Raw genomic sequence first — 18,379 nt, forward strand, 5'->3', positions numbered from 1 at the left:
CAAATAAACAAATACAGAAACAAACAAATGGATAAATGAGTCTTGAAAGCCACTTTTCTAAGATGATCAAGACTTCTCTTGTTCGTGATGAATCAGAAGGAACGAAGTGACAGTGGAGACTGCTGCGTCATCCCTGGAAGAAGACTGCTACCTCACCTAGACAGTGAGTCGCCACCCCAGCTCACCAGGGAACCAGGCCCAGACACTTTTGTTAAGTTTTATTTCCATTAAACATAATTCTGGGTCTAAACCCAGTGTCTGTTCTTCCTTTTTAGTACAGAATTGACTTTGGAATTCAGTAAACATGTCACATCTATAGAGAGAAATAGAAAGTTTATGTTTAAGACTAGTCACAGGCTCATTTTAGCTCCAAAAGAAGTCAAGCTATTCATAATACAAATTTTGTTAAGTGATGTGTTAATAATTTCAAGCAAAATGTGACAATTTATGGAAGTTTTTAATTATCATGTATTTTTTCAATCATCAACCCCCCAAAATAAATCCTTAGAATTCAGAATCATTTCTGAAGATATCACTGGGTTGATGGGAAGCATGAAAATCAAGACACCTATGGCTGTATGTGGCAACTTGTATGTCTGAAAAGCATTTTGTTTCCAAAGAGAGGGCAGCTTTATTTACTTGTTCTCTCCCAAGCAGGTCACAGTGTTTTTCTCAACCCTACCTAACTTTTTATCTGCAGAATAATCTCCTTTATTAAAAACAAGGATGAATAAGTTAAAGTTAGCAAATGTGTGCTGATAGGAATATCAGCAGAGTGTCTGTCAGTTACCACCACCATTAGTCACCATGCAGTGAATAATACTGTACTACCATATACTACAGTAGCAATAACCACGATTTTGTTGTTCCTTAGAGGACAGCTGCCTTCCCCAATAAGCCTATCCCAGTTTAAGTTCCAATGTGCTTGAATACCATGGACTATTACTCTTGCTAAAAAGGTGACAATTACAATTGAACTATTATTTGGTTTACCTGAGTAGCATTATTGAAAATATGTAAATAAGGAGCTTCATTTTTACAACCTACACAGAAAATGAGAGGGGAAAGAAATGTGTCTGTTTTCTTTCCCAAAGTTGTAACATTGCTTCACAGAGGTGATTCAGAGACATGGGAGCTGAGAATTTATATGAGGACCAAACACTGTCTGCAAAATGAAAAACGGTATGCCTCTACATATAAGCTAATTTTTCAAATGTACATTTCTTATCATTAAAAAAATATAAGTTAATTTAAAAGAATTGTTAGATTCCTGGATCCTTTTATTATATCTTACTGAGTATAAAAAGCAAGTTACAGTATGACTTCATCCTTGGTTAAAAAGAAATAAAGCAAAAGAAAATATATCTACATGGAATACACATAAGAAAAGGTCTACAGTAGGAAAAGAAGTAGAAACTTTTACCTTTTACTCTGCATGTCTCTACTATTCAAATTTTAACAGAAAGTATATTTTACTTTGTGAATAGTAATAATAATGGTAATAACAATAAATAAAACCACTAAAAACTGATTTTTAAACATGTCCTTAATAATTAATGTTCTGATTCTAAGACTTACAAACAAAATTTTATCTTGTACTTAGGAATTATAATTTTTAATTCCCAACATAAGTTTATTTTTGCTTTTGTTTATTCAATGAAATATTTATTACTGGTGTCCTATGTTAGTTCTATGCAGGGTGCTAGATTCAGAGATCCATAACTTGGACAGAGTTCAAGTTCCAAGTTAGAATAAAAATTAGGCCATTAATTAGCAGCAATGTAACAGATAAAGTCACAAAAGCCATTGAATGGCTGAGATGGAAGAAAGTTGGAGATTGTAGTAGATTTGAAAAATGGCACTAATTCTCTACCCCTCCCTGAAACTACACCCTTTGCCTTGTAACTGTAGCTCTCTTTCATGGTGAATAGGTTGAATGGTCTGTCTCTTGATTCTGACCTTACCAGCAGGACTTGGTTTGACCAATGGGATTACAGCACATGTGACACAGACAGAGGCTAGAAAGGGGCCTATATGTTTGTGATTGTTCTTGCCTCTGCCATTGCCTTGAGAATGTGTCCACACTAGCCTTCTGGAGCTTCAGTGCAACCAAGTTACCCTGTTCTCATCTAAGCCAAGCCTATCTAGATCATCTGACAGCCTGTTGACTCCCAACATGTGTTCAAGCCCAGCCAAGATCAGCGGAACTTCCCACCCAAACCATAGCTGATTACAGATGCATGGGCAAACCTAACCAAGCCCAGCCCAGATCTGGTGCACCTTGCAGACTTGTCATTAAATAAACGTTTATTGTTGTAAACCATGGAGCTTTGTGGGGTTTTGCTACATAGCCTTACTGTAGCAATAGATAACTGAATACAGATATCAACCAGGCCAACCTAACCAATTATTGATGAAACTAAGGAACTATAGAGGACACTGTGGTGTACCATACAGATCCTAGCTTCAGAACTAACGTTGCTATGAACATTAGCAGCGGGAGAGTTGAGAGTTGCTGTCCTTAGAGGACAGCTGCCTTCCCCAAGTCACACCACCATCAGGGGACAACTCACATTTAATAGTTGGTGCAATGAGGGAGGGGATAGATGTAAAAGCTGCCCCCTTTGTCTACAAGTGGACTACTCTGAAGAACTAAATGCTTTGCAGCTCAAATTCTTCCTTGGGTCAATCATGCATCCCTTACCCTTGGACTGCATTGTTTCTGAGCATACACCCCATTAACCTCCTGCATGCAAAACTCAGAGTCTGCTTCTCAGAAAACTCAGTCTGCCACAGAACCTGAGAAGAGAAATGACTTGCTTAAGTTCACATTGCTATTTAATAATGAGTGGTAAAGGGCTGGACTCAGGTAACTCCATCCAGTACTCTATCTACTACACCAAAATGCCTCATACTCAATGGTAGAGAGGACCTAGAACCAAGACTTAAGTTAAACTTTGTTCTACTAGTATACAGTAAAAACCCAAATTTCATAGTCTAGGTTATCCTTTCAGACAAAATGTTTTCTGAATTATTTCAACCAAACATTGGAAATGAAACATTTTGCACTCACAAACTGTAGAAATAGCTACATATTTATGCTGAGTAGGAGAATCTGCCAACAAAAAAAAAGTTCACAAGTGGCATTGGATCCAACTAGGGTGGGGGCAACTCTACAGTAGGACAGAATCCACTCCAGACCAAAGTCTGAGGAACGTGCATGTGAGGCCAGCTCCTGCTCCCGCCACAGATCTCTGCTGCACTCTGCCTTCTGCCTACTTCTGGGCTAAGTAAACAGGAGGGTCTCCTCACTCTGGGAAAGCAACACAGAGTTGGCAGTTTTTTGTTAAATACATCCAAGTTCCATCTAACCTCTCTAGTTCTTGTCAAGGGCTGCAGGGATTGGAAACAAAAAAGATGAAAAAACATACTTTAACAAGATATTTGTACCAGAATGTTTATTGCAGCCCAATTCATAATTGCTAAGTCATGGAAAAAGCCCAAGTGCCCATTGACCCACAAATGGAGCAATAAATTGTGGTATATGTACACCATGGAATATTATGCAGCCTTAAAGAAAGATGGAGACCTTACCTCTTTTATGTTTACATGGATGGAGCTAGAACACATTCTTCTTAGTAAAGTATCTCAAAAATGGAAGAAAAAGTATCCAATGTACTCAGCCCTACTATGAAACTAATTTATAGCTTTCATATGAGAGCTATAACCCAATTATAGCCCAAGAATATGGGGAAAGGGAGGGGGGAGGATGGGTGGAAGGAGGGTGATTGGTGGGACCACACCTACAGTGCACCCTACAAGGGTACATATGAAACTTACTAAATGCAGAATATAAATGTCTTAACACAATAACTAAGAAAATGCCATGAAGGCTATGTTAACCGGTTTGATGAAAATATTTCAAATTGTATATAAAACCAGCACATTGTACCCCATGACTGCATTAATGTACACAGCTATGATTTAACAAAAACAAACAAACAAACAAAAAAATTCTGAACTGTGCACACAGTACTGATTCAGCTGAAGTGTTTTCCAAATCTAAGCCCGTATGTGAAATTTGCACCTAAGATTTTTGAGGAAATGGATAGCCAGGAAGGGTCAACTCTGTTGCTTGCTATTAAGAACTGGATCTAGAAGTAGGATATTTGCCTAGGTCATTATCATTTAGAGACCCTGGCCTCAAATATCAGTGGTCAAATTCAGATAATAGTAAATCTCTTCATGTATTTGTCTCTCCATGACTGACTATAGACAGCAATGACACTGCAGAAAATTCAGCTTTGATTATTACATACTCAACATTAACTGTGTGCCAGACATCATGTTTAAGGCTTCCATATGCAACTGCTTCTACTCTGTGACATCCATAGATTCTCCTTCTCTGACCTCCTCTTCCCTAACTTCTGACCATTCCATCAATGTCTGGGCTACTTCAGACGCTCCCATTGCTTCAGAATTTTCCAGTTTCCCTCTAGTAGACCCACTGTCTACCTTCATCACAATCACCTGGGTCACTTGTCACAATTGCACACCTTGAATCCAGACCAACTGAATCAGAATCATAGGCAGTGAGGCCCAGGAATCTGAATTTTAACAAGTTTAGGGGCACTCTAAGGACAGAGCTACTGTCCACAGGATAAAATCCAAATCCTTATCATAGCATGCAAGGCCATTTTTGACATAGATCCAGCCTATCTGAATTAACTTATTTATTAACTCTTCCTCCATATTTTATGCTCTAATTCTTTATTTTTAGTTTTTAAAAACAAGCCTTTTTATCCTGCAATACTATCCAGCCCCTTGTCCACATGAGTCCTCTTAATTACCTGTGCAATCCGTCTTTACGTCACTTTTGCACTCAAAACATTTTTGCATTCTTTTGAAATAATGCTTATCACCTTGTATTGCAACCAATTACATGCCTGTCTTCCCCCTAACAATAATTCAACAGCAAAGACTGAATCTTGGTCTTTTATATCCTTCCAGCCTGTACACTTTCTGGCACTCTGGAAAGATTTGGTAATCATTAAAACTCTCCCTTAGGAAGGGTATCATATCACATGAAAAAAGAGAGTAGTGAGGGACAGAGTCAATAAGATGAATGATTCTGGGACTGTCAAACCCTCACACCGTCCTTTGAGATTGTGAGCCCCACAAACAGCCAGAACGTTTTTGAGAAAACATCCATATACATTTTTAAAATTTGAGTTTGTATGAAACATATTTATAAGGTATTTAAAATATAACTATTCTTTTTGAGAAGTCAGTACAGGCTAATAATCTCTTGGTTGTGCTTAAGATGTATTTGGAGGCAGACTCCAGCAAAAGCTGAATTGCTTTTATTTTAAGAATATTTTCAAGACTGTTGAGCAGTCTATGGCAGATTATTTTGATTAGGATACCCTTGGCCTCTAGCTTGGGACTTACTTCCTTTTGATTGGAAATATATAAATTTAAGTGATGTTACAGTTGATCCACTTATTCTTCTTTCACTCTGTGAGTAAGTCATCTTCCTACATGCTAGCTCACAGAGGCATGAGTGACTGGATTGAATTGATAGGTGGAACTAACCTGGCCATTCCTGATCACGAAGTTGCTATTTTCACTTCTTCTTTAGAAAGACCAACTTGTCCTATCAGTGTCCTGTCCAGGTGATATTCTGCCCTACAGACTGACTCCACCAAGTCTGAAAATCTATTTAAAATTTATTTGAAAAATACATTCAGAAATCTTTGTTTACCAAATAAAGTTTGAATTCTTTGTTCTCGTATTTGAAATCTAAAATCAGGTGTCAAACTACATTTCTAGCCCTCTCTTTCCATCCTACTGTGTACTCAACCTTCTACTCTAACTCAAACATAATTGCAAATCAGAATCACCTGAACAACATTTTAAAAATATAGATTCCTGGACCCTATCCCTAAAGTAATGAGTCACTGTCTTAGAGTGGAAAGGGAGCTCAGAGTCTGATTTTTTTTTCTAATTTATATAAAATGTTTATGTATGAAGATAAAAAAGACCAAGAATCCATTAGAAAAATGGGCAAAAAACACAAAAAATGAAATATAAATGTTCCGGAGGCGGAGCAAGATGGCAGCCGAGTAACAGCTTCCTTGCATCTGGGCACCGTGAGTCTGGGGAGATAGGACTCCAGGCATCTCTGGCTGGTGGGAACTGCCTATCATCACTCCTATGAAGATACAGGGAGTCAGCGAGAGACTTCTGGACCCCAAGAGGAGGACTAAAACAGTGGAAAACCGGCGGGTGGTCGCGTGTGTTCAATCCGTCTAAACCCGCCCACAACTGTAAGTTCAGTAGCAGCGAGACTGCAAACCAGAAAGGCCTTACCTGTGAACTGTTTTGATGTCCTTGGACTTGGCACTGAGTTGAACCGCCGTGGGGAAGGCCTGAGCGGGAGTGCGGAGAACTTTGGCCGTTTTCTAGGGCCCCAGTCTGAGCCGCTGAGCCAGACGGAGCTAATAGAGTTTGGCGGTGGGTCACACGGATCCATTGTCAGTGATCTGCCCCGGCAAGCTCCGCCCTCAGGGTCCCAGAGCTAGAAACGGGTGGGAGCTGGTAACCCAGCAACCAAGTAGCCTAAGGGTGGGGTTTGAGCCGCCTTGCAGCCCTAACCCTCAGGGGCAGAGTGAGACCGGTTTTGGCACACTGAGTAAGTGGATAGCCACTTCAGCAGCGATTCCAGCGAGAAAGCTGGGAAAGCTTCTGCTCAGCAAGTTTACAAGTTCAAAGTGCCTTTTAAGTCGGCTGAAGAGAGATTTAGGGTGTCTACCTGCTGGGGTTTGAGAAATCAGCAGCCTCCAGTCGTATCAGAACTGTGACTAACATCTCATACCCCAGAAGACCACGTGTTGCCCAGACAATATTCAATAACATATACAAACTGCTTTGTTTTTGGTTGTGTATTTTTTTCTTCTTTTTTTTTTTTGGTTTGGTTGTTTTTTTTGTTTGTTTATTTTGACGTTGCTGATGTTCTTTTGTTTTTTTAATTTCAATCTTTTCCACACAGATCCCTTTTTCTTTCTCAATTTTCCTAGTTTAATTATAATTTCCCATTGCTGCCTTTTTTAATAACTTCAACTTCATTTTTGCTAGTGTTTCTACCGATATTATTTGGTTTTTCACCCAATTTTATCCCCGCAAAGTTTTCTGTTTGCTTCTTTTGGTTTGATTTATAGCATTTTTGTCTTTCCTCTCTACTTGGTGGAGGTGGGGTACTGTGTCTGATCAGGTTAGCAAAGCGCTGCTGACCTCAAGGGAACCACGCAACTGGGCACCCCCAGAAGGTGGGGTTTTTTAAGGTTGTGTCAAAGTACCCTACTGTACACCTATATTGCCCTGTCTCCCTCTTTCTGTGCCTCTCTTCTCTTTGTCAATATTCCTTATACCCAACCCTCTCCTTTCTCTATCTTTCTTTTTTTCTTATCACTCAGTCCTCCTTTCTTTCATCCCCTTTTTTTGCTCCTCAACCTTCTCACCCTTCTGGTCCTATAACCCTTAGTCCACAGGCACAAGAACTTAAAGAGCAAGAGGAAGTGAAAGGAAAATTAGGGCAAGGAAACAGATAAAAGAAATCACTCATGAGGAAGAATCAGCAGAAAACTCCAGGCAACATGAAGAACCAGTCTAGAACAACCCCACCAAGGGACCATGAGGTAGCTACTGCAGATGATTCCACCAGTATAGAAATGTTAGGAATGACAGAAAGGGAATTTAGAATACACATGTTGAAAACAATGAAAGAAATGATGGAAACAATGAAGGAAATTGCTAATAAAGTGGAAAATAACCAAAAGGAAATCCAAAAACAGAATCAAATAAGAGATGAACGATATGAAGAATATAAAAAGGATATAGCAGACCTGAAGGAACTGAAACAGTCAATTAGGGAACTTAAAGATACAATGGAAAGTATCAGCAACAGGTTAGACCATGCAGAAGAAAGAATTTCAGAGGTAGAAGACAAAGTTCTTGAGATAACTCAGACAGTAAAAGAGGCAGAAAAGAAGAGAGAGAAAGCAGAACGTTCACTGTCAGAATTATGGGACTTTATGAAGCGTTCCAACATACGAGTTATAGGAATTCCAGAAGGGGAAGAAGAATGCCCCAGAGGAATGGAAGCCATACTAGAGAATATTATAAAAGAAAATTTCCCAAACATCACCAAAGAGTCTGACACACTGCTTTCAGAGGGATATCGGACCCCAGGTCGCCTCAACTCTAACCGAGCTTCTCCAAGACACATTGTGATGAACCTGTCCAAAGTCAAGACAAAAGAAAAGATTCTGCAAGCTGCCAGGAGTAAGCGCCAGTTGACCTACAGGGGCAAATCCATCAGAGTTACTGCAGACTTCTCTAATGAAACTTTCCAAGCAAGAAGACAATGGTCATCTACCTTTAACCTACTTAAACAGAAAAATTTTCAGCCCAGAATTCTGTACCCTGCTAAGCTAAGCTTCAGAATTGACAGAGAAATCAAATCATTTACGGATATACAAACATTGAGGAAATTCGCCACAACAAGACCAGCTCTACAGGAAATACTTCAACCTGTTCTGCACACTGACCACCACAATGGATCAGCAGCAAAGTAAGAACTCAGAAATCAAAGGACAAAACCTAACCTCCACACTGATGCAAAAGATAAAACTAAGCAATGGACTCTCACCAAATAAGACGAATAGAATACTACCACACTTATCAATTATCTCAATAAATGTTAATGGCTTGAATTCCCCACTGAAGAGACATAGATTGGCTGACTGGATTAAAAAACACAAGCCATCCATTTGCTGTCTGCAAGAAACACACCTGGCCTCAAAAGACAAATTAAAGCTCCGAGTCAAGGGTTGGAAGACAATTTTTCAGGCAAACAGAATTCAGAAGAAAAGAGGAGTTGCAATCTTATTTTCAGATACATGTGGATTTAAAGCAACTAAAGTCAAAAAAGACAAAGATGGTCACTTTATATTGGTCAAGGGAAAACTACAACAAGAAGACATTTCCATTCTAAATATTTATGCACCCAATTTAAATGCTCCCAGATTCTTGAAGCAGACCTTACTCAGTCTGAGCAATATGATATCTGATAATACCATCATAACAGGGGACTTTAACACACCTCTTACAGAGCTGGACAGATCCTCTAAACAGAAATTAAACAAAGATGTCAGAGATTTAAATGAGACCCTAGAACAACTATGCTTGATAGATGCATATAGAACACTCCACCCCAAAGATAAAGAATATACATTCTTCTCATCACCCCATGGAACATTCTCCAAAATTGATCATATCCTGGGACACAAAACAAATATCAACAGAATCAAAAGAATTGAAATTTTACCTTGTATCTTTTCAGACCATAAGGCACTAAAGGTGGAACTCAACTCTAACAAAAATGCTCAAGCCCACCCAAAGGCATGGAAATTAAACAATCTTCTGTTGAATAACAGATGGGTGAAGGAAGAAATAAAACAGGAAATCATTAACTTCCTTGAGCATAACAACAATGAAGACACAAGCTACCAAAACCTGTGGGATACTGCAAAAGCAGTTTTGAGAGGAAAATTCATCGCTTTAGATGCCTACATTCGAAAAACAGAAAGAGAGCACATCAACAATCTCACAAGAGATCTTATGGAATTGGAAAAAGAAGAACAATCTAAGCCTAAACTCAGTAGAAGAAAAGAAATATCCAAAATCAAATCAGAGATCGATGAAATTGAAAACAAAAGAATCATTCAGAAAATTAATGAAACAAGGAGTTGGTTTTTTGAAAAAATAAATAAAATAGATAAACCATTAGCCAGACTAACTAGAAATAGAAAAGTAAAATCTCTAATAACCTCAATCAGAAACGATAAAGGGGAAATAACAACTGATCCCACACAGATACAAGAGATCATCTCTGAATACTACCAGAAACTCTATGCCCAGAAATTTGACAATGTGAAGGAAATGGATCAATATTTGGAATCACACCCTCTCCCTAGACTTAGCCAGGAAGAAATAGACCTCCTGAACAGACCAATTTCAAGCACTGAGATCAAAGAAACAATAAAAAAGCTTCCAAGTAAAAAATGCCCTGGTCCAGATGGCTTCACTCCAGAATTCTATCAAACCTTCAAGGAAGAGCTTATTCCTGTACTGCAGAAATTATTCCAAAAAACTGAGGAAGAAGGAATCTTCCCCAACACATTCTATGAAGCAAACATCACCCTGATACCAAAACCAGGAAAAGACCCAAACAAAAAGGAGAATTTCAGACCAATCTCACTCATGAACATAGACGCAAAAATTCTCAACAAAATCCTAGCCAACAGATTACAGCTTATCATCAAAAAAGTCATTCATCATGATCAAGTAGGCTTCATCCCAGGGATGCAAGGCTGGTTTAACATACGCAAGTCCATAAACGTTATCCACCATATTAACAGAGGCAAAAATAAAGATCACATGATCCTCTCAATAGATGCAGAAAAAGCATTTGATAAAATCCAGCATCCTTTTCTAATTAGAACACTGAAGAGTATAGGCATAGGTGGCACATTTCTAAAACTGATTGAAGCTATCTATGACAAACCCACAGCCAATATTTTACTGAATGGAGTAAAACTGAAAGCTTTTCCTCTTAGAACTGGAACCAGACAAGGTTGTCCTCTGTCACCTTTACTATTCAACGTAGTGCTGGAAGTTCTAGCCAATACAATTAGGCAAGACAAGGAAATAAAGGGAATCCAAATGGGAGCAGAGGAGGTCAAACTCTCCCTCTTTGCTGACGACATGATCTTATACTTAGAGAACCCCAAAGACTCAACCACAAGACTCCTAGAAGTCATCAAAAAATACAGTAATGTTTCAGGATATAAAATCAATGTCCACAAGTCAGTAGCCTTTGTATACACCAATAACAGTCAAGATGAGAAGCTAATTAAGGACACAACTCCCTTCACCATAGTTTCAAAGAAAATGAAATACCTAGGAATATACCTAAGGAAGGAGGTGAAGGACCTCTATAAAGAAAACTATGAAATCCTCAGAAAGGAAATAGCAGAGGATATTAACAAATGGAAGAACATACCATGCTCATGGATGGGAAGAATCAACATTGTTAAAATGTCTATACTTCCCAAAGCAATCTACCTATTCAATGCCATTCCTATCAAAGTACCTACATCGTACTTTCAAGATTTGGAAAAAATGATTCTGCGTTTTGTATGGAACCGGAAAAAACCCCGTATAGCTAAGGCAGTTCTTAGTAACAAAAATAAAGCTGGGGGCATCAGCATACCAGAATTTAGTCTGTACTACAAAGCCATAGTGGTCAAGACAGCATGGTACTGGCACAAAAACAGAGACATAGACACTTGGAATCGAATTGAACACCAAGATATGAAACTAACATCTTACAACCACCTAATCTTTGATAAACCAAACAAGAACTTACCCTGGGGGAAAGACTCCCTATTCAATAAATGGTGTTGGGAGAACTGGATGTCTACATGTAAAAGACTGAAACTGGACCCACACCTTTCCCCACTCACAAAAATTGATTCAAGATGGATAAAGGACTTAAATTTAAGGCATGAAACAATAATAATCCTCAAAGAAAGCATAGGAAAAACACTGGAAGATATTGGCCTGGGGGAAGACTTCATGAAGAAGACTGCCATGGCAATTGCAACAACATCAAAAATAAACAAATGGGACTTCATTAAACTGAAAAGCTTCTGTACAGCTAAGGACACAATAACCAAAGCAAAGAGACAACCTACACAATGGGAAAGGATATTTGCATATTTTCAATCAGACAAAAGCTTGATAACCAGGATCTATAGAGAACTCAAATTAATCCACATGAAAAAAGCCAACAATCCCTTATATCAATGGGCAAGAGACATGAATAGAACTTTCTCTAAAGATGACAGACGAATGGCTAACAAACATATGAAAAAATGTTCATCATCTCTATATATTAGAGAAATGCAAATCAAAACAACCCTGAGATATCATCTAACCCCAGTGAGAATGGCCCACATCACAAAATCTCAAAACTGCAGATGCTGGCGTGGATGTGGAGAGAAGGGAACACTTTTACACTGCTGGTGGGACTGCAAACTAGTACAACCTTTCTGGAAGGAAGTATGGAGAAACCTCAAAGCACTCAACCTAGACCTCCCATTCGATCCTGCAATCCCATTACTGGGCATCTACCCAGAAGGAAAAAAATCCTTTTATCATAAGGACACTTGTACTAGACTGTTTATGGCAGCTCAATTTACCATTGCCAAAATGTGGAAACAGCCTAAATGCCCACCAACCCAGGAATGGATCAACAAGCTGTGGTATATGTATACCATGGAATACTATTCAGCTATTAAAAAAAATGGAGACTTTACATCCTTCGTATTAACCTGGATGGAAGTGGAATACATTATTCTTAGTAAAGCATCACAAAAATGCAGAAGCATGAATCCTATGTACTCAATCTTGATATGAGGACAATTAATGACAATTAAGTTTATGGGGGGGGGAAGCAGAAAGAGGGATGGAGGGAGGAGGGTGGGGCCTTAGTGTGTGTCACACTTTATGGGGGCAAGACATGATTGCAAGAGGGACTTTACCTAACAATTGCAATCAGTGTAACTGGCTTATTGTACCCTCAATGAATCCCCAACAATAAAAAAAAAAAAAAAAAAAAAGAAATATAAATGTCCCTTACATATAAAAAGTTTTTCAACCATACTCATAAAAAGAGGCATGTAAACCAACACTACCCCACACTGACACCATTTTTACATATCACATTGGTCAAAAATATTCAAAAGTTTGATCATATACTCAAATTGGAGAGGTTTGGAGAAATAGACAATCTTAAATATTACTGGTGGAATGGCAAAATAATACAACTTGTGTGGAGAGAAATCTGGCTGTATCCAACAAAATTAGATATATTTCTGTTTGGTCACAAATCCTGCTTCTTAGGCTTTATTATAAATATGTACCAACAATCTCACAAGTAATAAATTTGTACAGTTATTATTCTATGTATGTGAGATGTATATATATGAAATGTATATAATATATAATAATAAAATATTAAAAATAATACAAGTGTCTAAAAGATATCCAGGATATAATTTAAGTGAAAAAGGCAAGGTATAAAACAGAATATATATATGTGTGTGTGTGTACATACATGTATGTGTGTACATATGTGTATGTGTGTAATATACATATACACACATATTTTGAATCAAAGAAGGGGAAAATAGGTACTTATATTTATTTGCATTTGCATAAACAAACACTAAATGTATAAACAAGGAATTATAAAAATGATTATCTATGGGTGCAGGGAGTATCAGAATAAAGGGGTCAGGAGAAACATACAACTTCTCTGTGTGTACCTTTTTAGAATCCAGAAAATGTATCATTTCTTTGAAAAATTACACAAAAACACAAGAAACCTTGATAGAGCCATCACCTATCAAAAAAGGTACTCATTTTGGGTGGCACCTGTGGCTCAAAAGAGTAGGACTCCAGCCCCATATGCCAGAGGTGAAGGGTTCAAACCCAGCCCCGGCCAAAAACTGCGAAAAAAAAAAAAAGAGTACTCCTTTTTCAAGGCCCCTCCTTTAAATCAACCCACTTTTCAAGATTCTCTGATACTTTGATGACTGCCAATGGAAGAGTTAACCCTTCCACTGTATTCCTCAAACACTTACTTTGTACATTGGACTTATTAGGGACTTTTCACCCTCTGATCCTCTGGCATTGATATGCTTGACCTTGGAAGTAGCAAGGGCAGTGGACTAGGATGACTCAGCAAGTTGGGATACAGGCTCCCTAGCCTGCAGGGCACTCGAGGTTCATAAGCAAAGACAGAATAAACAAAGGGGAACACCTGGCCAGTATGTGGAAATCTAACAACCCTTCTAGCCTCACCTCCCAGCTCAGGGTGACAAACTATAGAGAAGGCAGCTGCCAGCCTCTGTCACCCACTAATGAAAAAAGGATTGGGGGCAAAGGGTCAATTTTCTAGAATTCCCCAGAGGGAAAGCAGCATTGGGGTTTTTTTTTAATGGGTTAATATGAGGATACAAACAGTTAGTCTACATTATTTATATCTGAAAGGTATAAAGTCCACAGTCTGCGTTGTAGTTGGGTCCTTCTCCCAGGAAGGGTGCCATATACCCCTACAATGTACTCAATAGATGAATCCTGATAATCGTGAATCTTATCCATAAAGAATGACTTTCTTCAACAGGATCAAAGGCAGAGTATGATATGTACTGTATTATTCTCATTTATAGATATTATTTTAAAAATTCACCTATAAAGTCCTTACTCAGCGAAGTAAGGGATCAGATGGACACATTCTCCTTGTCATAGTTCACATTCTTCAACTTTTCCACTTCTCTTATTATTGATTATTCTCAAACTCTCCTTCCTTCAAAAGTAGCTACTGAAGAACTTCATTTGGCCTATAAAATGTCCTGTGTTCTCTTTTTTCTTTTTTTTTATTATTAAATTATAGCTGTGTACATTAATGCAATCATGGGGCACCATACACTGGTTCTATAGACCATTTGACATATTTTCATCAAACTGGTTAACATAGCCTTCCTGGCATTTTCTTAGTTATTGTGTTAAGACATTTATAGTCTACATTTACTAAGTTTCACATGTACCCTTGTAAGATGCTCTGCAGGTGTAATCCCACCAATCACCCTCCCTCTGCCCATCCTCCTCTCTCCCTCCCCTCCCTCTCCCCCTTCCCCATATTCTTAGGTTATAACTGGGTTATAGCTTTCATATGAAAGCCATAAATTAGTTTCATAGTAGGGCTGAGTACATTGGATACTTTTTCTTCCATTTTTGAGATACTTTACTAAGAAGAATATGTTCCAGCTCCATCCATGTAAACATGAAAGAGGTAAAGTCTCCATCTTTCTTTAAGGCTGCATAATATTCCATGGTGTACATATACCAAATTTATTAATCCATTTGTGGATCGATGGGCACTTGGGCTTTTTCCATGACTTAGCAATTATGAATTGGGCTGCAAAAAACATTCTGGGACAAATATCTTTGTTATAATGTGATTTTTGGTCTTCTGGGTATATACCTAGTAGAGGAATTATAGGATTGAATGGCATATCTATTTTTAGATATCTAAGTGTTCTCCAAACATCTTTCCAAAAAGAATGTATTAATTTGCATTCCCACCAGCAGTGCAGAAGTGTTCCCTTTTTCCACATCCACGCCAACATCTCTGGTTTTGGGATTTTGTGATATGGGCCAATCTTACTGGAGTTAGATGCTATCTCAAAGAACTTTTGATTTGCATTTCTCTGATTAAGGATGATGAGCATTTTTTCATATGTCTGTAGGCCGTGCGCCTGTCTTCTTCAGAGAAGTTTCTCTTCAAGTTCCTTGCCCAGCCTGCAATGGGATAACTTGTTCTTTTCTTGCTAATACATTTGAGTTCTCTGTGGATTCTGGTTATTAAACCTTTGTCAGAGACATAACCTGTGAATATCTTCTCCCATTCTGAGGGCTGTCTATGTGCTTTACTTACTGTGTTCTTGGCTGTGCAGAAGCTTTTTAGTTTGATCAAGTCCCATTTTTGAAGCTGCTTCCATTGCCCAGGGGGTCCTCCTCATAAAATATTCCCCCAGACTGATTTCTTCAAGAGTTTTCCCTGCACTTTATTTAAGTATTTTTATAGTTTCATGTCTTAAGTTTAAATCTTTAATCCAGTGAGAGGCTATCTTAGTTAACGGTGAAAGGTATGTGTCCAGTTTCAGTCTTCTACAGGTTGCCAGCCAGTTCACCCAGCACCATTTGTTAAATAGGGAACCTTTTCCCCACTGAATGTTTTTAATTGGCTTGTCAAAGATCAAATAATGGTAAGTAGCTGGATTCACCTCTTGGTTCTCTATTCTGTTCCAGACATCTACCTCTCTGGTTTTGTGCTGGTACCATGCTGTTTTGATCACTATTGATTTATAGTATAGTCTGAGGTCCGGTAGCAGATTCCTCCTGCTTTGTTTTTATTTCTGAGTAATGTCTTGGCTATTTGAGGTTTTTTATGATTCCATATAAAACGAAGTATTATTTTTTCAAGATCTTTAAAGTATGACAGTGGAGCTTTAATAGGGATTGCATTAAAATTATATATTGCTTTGAGTAGTATAGACATTTTAACAATGTTGATTCTTCCCAGCCATGAGCATGGTATGTTTTTCCATTTGTTAACATTTTCAGCTATTTCTTTTCTTAGAGTTTCATAGTTCTTTTTATAGAGATCTTTCACGTTCTTTGTTAGATAAATTCCCAAATATTTCATCTTTTTTGGCACTACTGTGAACAGAATAGAATCCTTAACTGTTTTTTCAGCTTGACTATTGTTGGTATATATAAAGGCTACCAATTTATGAATGTTGATTTTGTAACCTGAGACTCTGCTGTACTCCTTGATCACTTCTAAGAGTTTTGTAGTAGAATCCCTGGTGTTTTCCAGATATACAATTATATCATCTGCGAAGAGCGAAAGTTTGATCTCTTCTGACCCTATGTGGATACCCTTGATCGCCTTTTCTTCCCTAATTGTGATGGCTAAAACTTCCATTTCAATGTCAAAGAGCAGTGGAGACAATAGGCACCCTTGTCGGTTCCTGATCTGAGTGTAAATGATTTCAATTTAACTCCATTCAATACGATATTGGCTGTGGGTTTGCTGTAGATGGCCTGTATCAGTTTAAGAAATGTCCCTTGTATACCAATTTTCTTAAGTGTTCTGATCATGAAGAGATGCTGGATATTATCAAAAGCTTTTTCTGTACCAATTGAGAGAATCATATGGTCTTTGTTTTTTAATTTGTTTATGTGCTGAATTATATTTATAGATTCACATATATTGAACCAGCCTTGAGATCCTGGGATAAAACCGACTTGGTCATGATGTATAATTTGTTTGATGTGTTGCTGGATTCTGTTTGTTAGGATCTTGTTGAATATTTTTGCATCCATATTCATTAGTGATATTGGTCTATAATTTTCTTTTCTTGTTGGGTCTTTTCCTGGTTTGGGGATCAGAGTGATGTTTGCTTCGTAGAACGTGTTGGGTAGTCTTCCTCCTTTTTCTATATTTTGGAACAGGTTGAGTAATATAGGTACTAGTTCCTCTTTAAAGGTTTGGTAGAATTCTGACGTGAAGCCATCTGGTCCCGGGCTATTCTTTTTAGGGAGATTTTGTATGTCCTGTGTTCTGGCCCTTAAAGCTTGGTGATAAAATAGTGTGTCAACATATTTTTCATCTCTCTATTTTGCTAAGAAACATGCTTGCTGTGTATTTCTCCCCTCTCCTCGTGCTGCAGTAAAGTGCCATTAGCCAGCATCTTCCTCCTATCTGACAAACTTTGTCTATAATCTGCCCACTTAACATACACCCACAATATTTCTACTCCAACCTAGCATTTTAAATACCATTAAAGAATGCCTTTATGTCTTAGGCCATTTTATTTTATTTGGTTATTTATTTATTTATTCTTCTGAGACAGAGTCTTAACCTGTTGCCATGGGTAGAGTGCTGTGGTGTTACAGCTCACAGCAACCTCAAACTCTTGGACTTAACAATTCTCTTGCCTCAGCCTCCCAAGTAGCTGGGACTACAGGCACCCACCACAATGCCCAGGTATTTTTTTGTTGTCATTGTTGCAGTTGTCAATGTTGTTGTAGCTGGCCCCAGGCAGGTTCGAACTCACTAGCCCTGGTATATGTGGCTAGCACCCTACCCCCTAAGCCAGAGGTCCTCAAACTGCAGCCCATGGGCCACATTAGGCGGTGTGATTGTATTTGTTCCCGTTTTGTTTTTTTACTTCAAAATAAAATACCTGCAGTGTGTATAGGAATTTGTTCATAGTTTTTTTTTTTTTTTAAACTATAGTCCGGACCTCCAACGGTCTGAGGGACAGTGAACTGTCCCCCTGTTTAAAAAGTTTGAGGACACCTGTTAGGGGTACCACCGTGTTAGGTCATTTTAAACTTCATGTATAGTATACTCTGTCTTGTCAAAACCAGGTGGCATTGGAATTTACTCAGGCATAAACAACTTTCTTTGGACGGAAGCCTGAAATGTTAAGGTAAGTTTTCTCGGTCTTGGTAAGTCCATCACTGATGTCCAAATACATTTAGCAAGATGGATGAACTGGTGAATACAGCCCACACATTAGTTGGATGTGGGCCTCTACTTTCAAGGCCCAATAAAAGCCTGGAATAGTAAGGAGTGTTTGATTTATTTTTAAGGAAAGTGAGGCCATCTGATAGA

The 18,379-nt window shown here is 38.3% G+C and overlaps 1 protein-coding gene across 3 annotated transcripts in view; it reads right to left on the minus strand.

Moving 5' to 3' along the window:
* CCDC80 (coiled-coil domain containing 80) overlaps nt 1–18,379 on the minus strand; it is a 79,103-nt gene that overhangs the window by 13,248 nt on the left and 47,476 nt on the right. The window lies entirely within an intron of this gene.

Source organism: Nycticebus coucang, chromosome 16 (genome assembly GCF_027406575.1).
Source record: "Nycticebus coucang isolate mNycCou1 chromosome 16, mNycCou1.pri, whole genome shotgun sequence".
Classification (NCBI taxonomy): Eukaryota; Metazoa; Chordata; class Mammalia; order Primates; family Lorisidae; genus Nycticebus; species Nycticebus coucang.